We start from the raw sequence: 9,878 nt of genomic DNA, 5'->3' as shown, positions 1-9,878 counted from the left end.
AGGCCTTATCCCACAATGGGCTTGGGCCAGACCCAAGGATGCACCACTTTTGAGCAGGTTAACGAGTGTCTCTCTGTCTGTCCATAGAGTCTTTCAGTTTCCAGAATTTGTAGAGAGTCTGGCTTGGGCTGGGATGTGCCTGGACACACTGGACTGTTTACCAGCAGAGGGACAATAACCTCTGTTGCTCTCTTGTTTTAAGCAGTAAGTGTAAGAATATCTAAGGGACAAATGTGCCTTAACACTAAGCAATGTGAGCACAGGTGACAGTGAAAGGAATAAAAATTAGAAACTTAATAAAAATTAGAAACTTAAGTTAGGCCATTTTGAAACTTAAAAAAACAACCCACTCAGACCCACCCAACACCAGATGGCCCCTTAGTAAACACCCAATATCCCCGGAACGCAAACAGAAAAATAATTCCAGGAAAAACCCCTCATACGAGCCCACCCCAACCAATCAGAAAACTAGCCTACCCCAACCAATCAGAAAAGACACACCCTGCTCGCACCATAGCTGGCTCCAATCATTTTGAACCTTAAGCCTTGTTTGAATCTGGCGCCTTAAGCTTTGTTTGAATTTCGCGCCTTGTTTGAACCAGTGGTGTTTGCCTATATAAACTACCTGTAACAAGCAATCGGGGTCCTTTGCCACCTTTGTGCAGAGGACCCTAGCGCGCTAGTAATAAATCTCTCTGCTGTGACTCCCGTGTTGAGTGGTCTCTCGAGACGACCCCCTATCCCAGGAAGGAATCTAAACCTAGGTTCCAACAACAGTGGTCCAGAACTTGAAAATGTTGGGGGTCAGCAGTGTGAAATTGAGTTTGAGGGTAGTCCCTCCCACTGAAAAAAGGAAAAATGCCATTGCCCTGTGTTTTGGAAAAACTCTCCCAAATCATGTTTTTCCTCTGCTCTTTATACCACCATCACAATCAACACAGAAGACTTCTGTGACCAAATACGTAGGAGTTTTCCCCACACAGCAGGCAGCAGATACCAGTTGGTTGTCTTCTAATTCAATTTGGACCCGTCTACCCAGAGACAACATCGGATCCCACAGGTTGAGAGCTCCGTCCTACAAGACTGCCCCCTCTTTCCCACCAGTCACAAATCTGGGCCTCTGGAACTTCTGACCAACTATGTCAAGTTGGGGCTCCCATGATCCCCTCTTTGAGTTCGATTAATTTGCTGGAGCAGCACACAGAACTCAGGGAAACACTGAGGTTTACTGGTTTATTATAAAGGATACTACAGAAAATCCAAGTGAAGAGATGTGTAGGGTGAGGTATGGGGGAAGGGCGCTGAGCTTCCCTGTCCTCCCTGGGTGCACCACTCTCCCTGTGTTCAGCTATTGGGAAGCTCCCCAACCCAGTTCTCTTGGGTTTTTATGGAAGCTTCTTGAGTCGGCATTTCTTCTCCCAGTTACAGGGTGGGACCCTCTCTGGGGCTGGTCTTGAGACCCACATTCAGAAAGGCTGGAGCAAGAGAAGGTCAGAGAGATTCTGTTTCCTGAGACCTAACATACCGAACATGATAACAAAAGACTGTGTACAAGGGTTGTGGGAGTTATGAGCTGGGGACGAAAAACCAATATATATACACATGTGTATATGTACGTGTGTGTGTATATATATCTGTGTGTGTCTGTATACATAGGTATGTATTTATATGCATGCATGCGTATATATCATACATATCATAACACTACACCCTGCTAACCAGGTTGAACCTGGTCACTCGTTGGACAATCCTTACTTTAACTTTTACAGGGCTTAGTAGAGACCCCTAAATCTTAAAGCCTTTCAATATCCTTTTTTTGATGCCCTTTCAAAATTCAAGGGAGCCAAGAAAATGTGGTGAGATCAAACATCAGTCTCTAGGGTTATAAAACATAAATATATGTTTTATCTAACCTATTCTTTAACTTACGCTTCTTTAATGGGAGGCCACTTTTTGGTAACTGGAATCCAAACCTGTTTGCCAAAGTAAGTCACAAGTATGTCTTTATATGCTTATGATAGGGTTTTATTTATTTAATTTGTTTTATTTTTTTGAGATGGGGACCTTGAAATAGTGCCCAGGCTAGCCTTGAACTCCTGGGCTCCAGCGATTCTCTCACCTCAGGTTCCCAAATAGCTGGGATTATAGGTGTGTGCCACCACACCTGGCTATGATAAAGTTTAGTATGTATTAATGTCTCTATAAGCAATTGTTCCTACTATTTAGCTTCTGCCAGAAAGAATGGCTCAAGTGTCAATTACTGCCCTCCCTAGGTATTTGTAGGTGAGAAAACATAATTTCTTTTCTTTCTCTTCTTAGGTTTTTAGTTGAAACACTCTCCTGAAAACAAAATAAGGTTAACGGCCGGGCGCGGTGGCTCAAGCCTGTAATCCCAGCACTTTGGGAGGCCGAGATGGGCGGATCACAAGGTCAGGAGATCGAGACCATCCTGGCTAACACGGTGAAACCCCGTCTCTACTAAAAATACAAAAAATTAGCCGGGCGAGGTGGCGGGCGCCTGTAGTCCCAGCTACTCGGGAGGCTGAGGCAAGAGAATGGCGTAAACCCGGGAGGCGGAGCTTGCAGTGAGCTGACATTCGGCCACTGCACTCCAGCCCGGGTGACAGAGCAAGACTCCGTCTCAAAAAAAAAACAAAAACAAAAAAAAAACAAAAAAACAAAAAAACAAAATAAGGTTAACAAGAGAAAAACAAGCACAAGTTTGTTAACCCGTGCTGTACTCAACAGCGGGGAGAGGCCTCAGTTCAACAGTAGTTCTCTCTCAAGGCAGTGGCTTAGAGGCTTTGCTTAAATGGTATTTTAACGAAGAGCCATAAATCCCACATAGTGACAAAACAAAGGAGAGAGCAGTTCTAGCCTTTTTTTTTTTTTTTTTTTTGGGATGGAGTCTTGTTCTCTCGTCAAGCTAGAGTGCAGTGGTGCGATCTCGGCTCACTGCAACCTCTACCTCCCGCATTCAAGTGATTCTTCTGCCTCAGCCTCCCAAGTAGCTGGGACTACCGGTGCACGCCACCTTGCCCAGCTAATTTTTGTAATTTTAGTAGAGATGGGGTTTCACCATGTTGGCCTGGATGGTATCGATCTCTTGACCTCATGATCCACCCACCTTGGCCTCCCAAAGTGCTGGGATTACAGGCATGAGCCAGCACACCTGGCCTAGCCTTTTCTTTTTCTTTTTCTTTTTTTTTTGGTGTGTGTTTGTGTCAGAGAGAGGGCCTCATTATATTACCCAGGCTAGAGTGCGGTGGCAATCATGGCTAACTGAAGTTTCCATCATCCAGGCCCAAGCAATCCTCCCACCTCTGTCTCCCAAGTAACTAGGACTATGGGTGTGCACCACCACATCTGGTTACTTTTTAAATTTTTGTAGACAGAGTCTTTCTGTGTTGCCCAGGCGGTTCTCCTACTCATGGCCTCAAGGGATCTCCCAGCCTCAGCCTCCTAAAGTGCTGGGATTACAGGTATGAGCCACTGTGCTTGGCTCAGTTCTAGTCTTTTAAAGGGTAGGGGCTGGGCGGCAGTGGCTCATGCCTGTAATCCCAGCACTTTGGGAGACCGAGCCCGGTGGACCACCTGAGCTCAGGAGTTTGAGACCAGCCTGGCCAACATAGTGAAACCCCATCTCTACTAAAAATACAAAAAATTAGCTGGGTGTGGTGGCACACACCTGTAGTCCTAGCTACTCGGGAGGCTGAAGCGGGAGAATTGCTTGAACCAGGTAGGCAGAGGTTGCAGTGAGCCGAGATTGTGCCGCTGCACTCCAGCCTGGGTGACAGAGTGAAACTCTGTCTCAAATAAAGAAATAATAAATAAATAAATAAATAAATAAAATAATAGTGGGGAAATGTGGGAAGATAGTAAAATCTGTTCCCAGATTCCTCTGGTACCTGCTGGTACCTGCTCTGGGCCAATGAGCCCGTGCTGTCTCCAGTCAGGAAGGGTTGATGTCCTGCCATTGGGCAAACAGAGGCTGGGGCAGAGCATTTCCCTAAGTTCATTCAGTGTGTTTAACTTAACAACCCTCAATATCTTGGGGGAAATAATTTGGCTTCCTTCACATTCACCAGAATTTAAATAGCTCCATGCAACAGATCATGGCGTGCAGGTGCCTGGCTGTGCAATAGGTAGCTAATTCATTCTGGCAGGTGCATCAGGAAATTACCCCGTTCAGAATCCACCGCTCCGCAGGAACATTGCTGGACTTTTTCTACAGCTGAGTGACAAAATGGATGATAACTGCTCCAAAAATTTTCTAGTTGGAAAATAACCTTGAATTATCGATTATTTCACTACTTTCAACAGCTAAGCAGAGGAAAATGACATTTAGTCCAGATTGTCTTAGGGAATATGTTATTCGTTTACTTTGTGTTGAATTGTAAGATCTTTATATTACATTAATTACAATAAAGCTATATATTTATGTGACATTAACTTAGTCCTCTCCTACTCATTATTTAGTTTAATTTTTAGACAATGTGAGAATCAGATTTGCTGTAAAACCATTCAGGTTATTGATTAAAATGACCTACAGCGTGTCCTATATAAGGCACCACATGATGAGTTTATTTTAAACTCATTCTAAAAAACTGATTTCTTTACTTCCCATTCCAAGCGTTACGCAACACATTGTATCACTGTTTTCTGGGTTGGCACGGATAGAATTGACATCACTCTCATTTGTGATATTAGTCTTTTGGGAAGTATATACTTCCTCCTCCTTTTTATAACTTTAGTATTCCATTTCTACCTCAATAAAGGTATTATATACGTATCTCTTGTTGGTATCTATTATTTTGAGAGAATAAGTGTTGAAAATGAAACTACTGAGTCAAAGGGCATACGCATTTTAAACATTCTTTGATATATAGGACCCAATTGCTTTTCTGAAATATGGTATTAACTGATAATTCTATTCTATTTGTGAATTCTTATTCTTTGGTATTTTGGCTATTCTAACACAATGTTCCTGTGTTAGAATTTTCTAAACATTAGCTAATTTTGTCGATAAAACAGTGTATTGTTTTTAATTTGGATTTTTTAAATGTTTCTAGGCTAGTTTGAGGCCATAACTACTAGTTCCTATCCTTTTCTCATGTTAAGAAAAGCATATTTTTCTCATTACCTTATATAAGCTTTTTATATTATAAAATATTTATTTTTTGTTATGCAACAAAAATTACAGATAAAGCCCTAGCCCGAATTTCTAACTCTAGCCCGATTGCAGATTGCATTCTCAGATAACAATGCAATTTAGATAGAAAATCAAATAAACAAGCAACAAGCCATATATTTGGAAGTTTGAAACACATTTTTAGGGGCCAGGCATGGTGGCTCACAGCAGTAATGCCAGCACTTTGGGAGGTCAACATAAGGAGACCCCTCTCTATAAAAATAAAATATTAGCTGCGCAAGTGCACACTTGTAGTCCCAGGTATTCTGGAGGCTGAAGCAGGAGGATCACTTGAGCCCTGGAGTTTGAGGTAACAGTGAGCTATGATTGCACCACTGCATTTCAGCCTGGGCAACAGATATCCTGTCTCTAAACAACCACAACAACAACAAATTAACAAACCCATTTTTTTATTTTAAAAAAGTTTGATTTTTAATTGACAAATAATAATTGTGTGTATTTATGGTGTACAATCTGATGTACATCATAAATATATGCTTCTTGGAAGGAAGTATCCATAGTAGGTACCTAAGTAAGGCGAAACAGAGGTCAGGTCCAGGAAGGCCAGTTCTGAGAGTACAGAGCAGGGAGTCTGTGTGGAATGGAGGTTTTGTGAGTCAAGGCAGGAAGTCCACATCAGTGAGGTCAGATCCTGGCACCAGAAATCCAGGACGGTTGAAAGACAAAAAGCTGGGGCCCCAGGCCAACAGGAAACAAGAAACTGGAAACCAGTGCCAGAATGATCAAATCAAGGTAATTAGCACATCCATCACTTCAAGTATTTATCATTTCTTTGTCATGAGACCTTAAAATCCTCTTTTTCCTATTTGAAATACATAATACATTATTACTAACCATTGCCCTTTCAGCTGCAGGCTTATTTTTATTCTTCACAGTCCCTTCTAAACCCCAGCAGTATTTCAGAATGCTATTCTGGATCCCACCCCAGATTATTTAAGTCAGGATCTTAAAGCATGGGACCCAGAAATCTGCACTTTCAAAAAGGCCTCAGATGATTCTGGTTTATTGGCAGCATTGAAAACCATTGGGTTACTCTAATTTCTGGCATCATTATTCTCTAACTACCTGTTTCCAATTTTCACTAATCACTTTCTTATTAATTTCCTGTAAGCTGGATGCTGAGTCCTCTGCTTTTTTAAAACCAATAACTTTCTTTGGATCCAATTAAACATGATTCAGTCCTGAGAGTAGACGGTAGACCCAGAAGTTGACTCTTATTCCCCAGATATATTTTTTTGTGTTAATTTACAAGTTTCATATTTGCTTGTTTCAAAGTTTCATGTTTTTAATGTATGCTACTTATTGCTCCATTACAAACTACCCCTAAACTTAGTGGTTGAAAACAACAAAACCCAGATCCTTGTTAGTGGGATGCTGCCACGTGGGCAGCACTGGGTAGGGCATGCTGGTCTCTGTTCCACATGGTGTTGGCTGGGACGCCTTGACTGGGGCTGGATATATCTGACTCACATAGCTGCTGCCTTAGTTACCGCCTTTTCTCCAACAGCATACTGCGTTTTTTTAATACAGTGGCTCATGGCCATGGAGAGCAAACTGGAAACTGCCAGGTTTCTTAAGCCCAGGCCGGCGATCAGCAGGGGGCCTCTTTTCCCACATTCTGTGGGTCCGAGCAACCATAGGCCAGCCCTGATTCAAAGAGAAAGGAAATAGACTCCACTGTCAATGGAGAGGCGTGACAGGTGTGAAGAATAGTTGGGGAAATATCCCAGGTATGTGGAAGGTATGTAAGCTTGAATCATTAAGTGAATGGATGAATAAAATATTTTAAAAAAGGTATAAAATGTTTATTTTGCCTAAGATTTTATTTCTGATAGAAATAAGAAAAAATAGAAAATATTTAAAAAACATACAGACAGGAGACATAGACAATAACCATGTTTCAATCTTTTATATAAGGAAATGTATGTGATGGTATTCAATTTTTCACCAGAAAAGAGGCTAAGGAAAGCAATGGACATGTCATATTAAGACGGACTGTGTCAGGCTGGAATGTGCGAATCTACGGCCAAGTCAGCCAGCCCAGAAGGAAGTAACCACAGCAGGTACCTAAATGTGGCAGGACAGGCTGGAAGCAGGCGCCGCCGCCAGTGAGAACCCGGGCCCTGAGCCGGGCGGGAGTTTGCTGGGGCTGAGTCTGGGGCGCGCAGGACCCGACCTTCGCCCTCTGACCTCTCCCCTCGTAGGTGACCATGGGGAACATGTTGGCAGCCAGCTCGCTGCCTGCAGGGCAGCCGCCACCACCTCTGCCGCCCCTCGTGGAGCTGCCGCCACCTCCGTCCTAGCATCCGGGCTTCAGGTTGCAGCCGCTGGGAGGCGGCCTGGGCGCCAGGACCAGTGTGGGTGGAGGTTCCGAACGGACACCCAGGACTGCAACCGCCAGTGCCTCAGGGGGTGCCGAGGATGGGGCCTGCGGCTGCCTGCCCAAGCCCTGCACATTGGTGGAGTGCCACCGGAAGTTAAAGGAGCTGTAGATGGAAGGTGTCAAGTTCACAGCGAACAAAGGGTTGAGTAAGCATTTTCAGGTGAACCACACAGTAACCCTCAGCACAATCAGGGAGTCCAACTACCACTTTGGTGTCATGTATATGGGGACAAAGCAGCTGAGTCCCACAGAGGCATTCCCTGTACTGGTGGGTGACATGGACAACAGTGGCGGCCTCAATGCTCAGGTCATTCACCAGCTGGGCCCCAGCCTCAGGTCCAATATGGCCATCCAGACCCAGCAGTCGAAGTTTGTGAACTGGCAGGTGGATGGGGAGTACCAGGGCTCTGACTTCATAGTGGACGTCACCCTGGGGAACTCAGACGTCCTGATGGGTTCAGGAATCCTCATAACCCACTACCTACAGAGCATAACGCCTTGCCTGGCCCTGGGTTCAGGAATCCTCATAACCCACTACCTACAGAGCATAACGCCTTGCCTGGCCCTGGGCAGAGAGCGGGTCTACCACCGACGGCCTGGGGAGGAGGGCACTGTCAAGTCTCTAACTGGGAAATACACATCGAACAACTGGTTGGCAATGGTAACGTTGGGTTGGACATAATACCACAAACCCAGTGACCAGCTGCAGGTGGATGTGGAGTTTGAGGCCAGTACGAGGCTGCAGGACACCAATGTCTCCTTTGGGCAAAAGCTGGACCTGCCCAAGGTCAACCTCCTCTTCAAAGGGTCTATGGAAAGCAACTGGATCCTGGGTGCCACGCTGGAGAAGCACCCACCCCTGCCTCTGACACCGGCCCTCGGGGCCTTCCTGAATCACTGCAAGAACAAGTTACGGTGTGGCTTTGGCTTCACCATCGGCTGGGCCCTCCTGACCCTTCCATACCCTATCCTCCTTCAGATTCCACCTCCACCCTCCTCCTGCCACAGAGGGTAGACCTGGGCCCCTCTCCCCCTCCCTTCCTTCCCTCCTCTGGGGTCAGGTGGACAGCAGAAAGGAGGGACCCAACCACCCCAGCAGCTGAGAAGGGGATTCTGGAACCGACTGGCGCTTCAGGAGTCCGAGTACCAGGGGCTGCGTGTCCAGTGGGCCTGGGGTCGGTCCTGGAAGGGATTCCAGAATTGAGTGGCACACAGGATTCTGAGAACGAAGGGGAGAGGCAGCCAGACAACCTCAGGGAGGAATGTATTGGAGTCTCCATCCTCCAAAGGGCCTGGGCCTACTTCAAGGGGGCAGTGAGAGGAGCTTCCCCATCCCTGGTCAGTCTGCCCTGCCGCTGTCCACTTTCCCATCTACCCCTTGGTATAAATCATGTTTGTAAGTTATGGAAGAACTGGGACATTTTACATAAAAACAAATATGTATATGTATACGTGGAAAAAGAAAACAAAAAAAAATGAGGCAGGACAGAGGTCAGGTCAAGGAAGCCCAGCTAGTTCAGGGAGTGTGGAGCAGGGTTAGGAGTCAGCATGGAATGGAGGTTTTGTGGGTCAAGGCAGCAAGTCCACCTCAGTGAGGTCAGACCCTGGCACCAGAATTCCAGGACAGTTGAAAGACAGAGCTGAAGGCCTAGGCCAACAGGAAACAAGAAACCGGACACCAGCACCAAGCATAGAGCTTGACCCTGGGCACATTGTCTTCGGAGCTCCTCTTCCACTCCCAGCATGGGGCAGGACTGATCATGCATGATGCTGGGACTCAGTTTATAAAAGGAGACATTGTAGCTAGAGTACAGGAATGAGAAGGTCAGAGGCCAACAGTTCCTGCCAAGTTGGGCTCAGTGAAAATCAGTATCTTCTCTTTGATCAGTCACTCCAAAAAAATATCAGGATGTTCAGGCCATCTATTTCAGTGTTTGATCATGCTACCCCAAAGCATCTTTTGTATGGATATGTAGTTTTTGCCTTACAAAGCCACAGAATACAAAGAATATGCTGATTTTTTCTTTTTCTTTTTCTTTTCTTTTTTTTTTTTTTTTTCATTTTTTGAGATGGAGTTTCTCTCTTGTCCCCAAGGCTGGAGTGCAATGTCACGATCTCGGTTCACTGCAACCTCTGCCTCCTGGGTTCAAGCGATTCTCCTGCCTCAGCCTCCTAAGTAGCTGGGATTGCAGGCACGTGCCATGACACCCAGCTAATTTTTGCCTTTTTAGTAAAGACGGGGTTTCACCATGTTGGCCAGGCTGGTCTTGAACTCCTGATCTC

The 9,878-nt window shown here is 45.4% G+C and overlaps 1 pseudogene; it reads left to right on the top strand.

The window, feature by feature from the left end:
• Positions 1 to 7,422: 7,422 nt before the first annotated feature.
• LOC103215104 (mitochondrial import receptor subunit TOM40 homolog pseudogene) lies at positions 7,423 to 8,610 on the top strand (annotated as a pseudogene).
• Positions 8,611 to 9,878: the final 1,268 nt, after the last annotated feature.

Source organism: Chlorocebus sabaeus, chromosome 4, assembly GCF_047675955.1.
Source record: "Chlorocebus sabaeus isolate Y175 chromosome 4, mChlSab1.0.hap1, whole genome shotgun sequence".
Taxonomy (NCBI): Eukaryota; Metazoa; Chordata; class Mammalia; order Primates; family Cercopithecidae; genus Chlorocebus; species Chlorocebus sabaeus.
The sequence above is the reverse complement of the archived record's forward strand: the minus strand, read 5'-3'. Positions and strand labels throughout refer to the sequence as shown.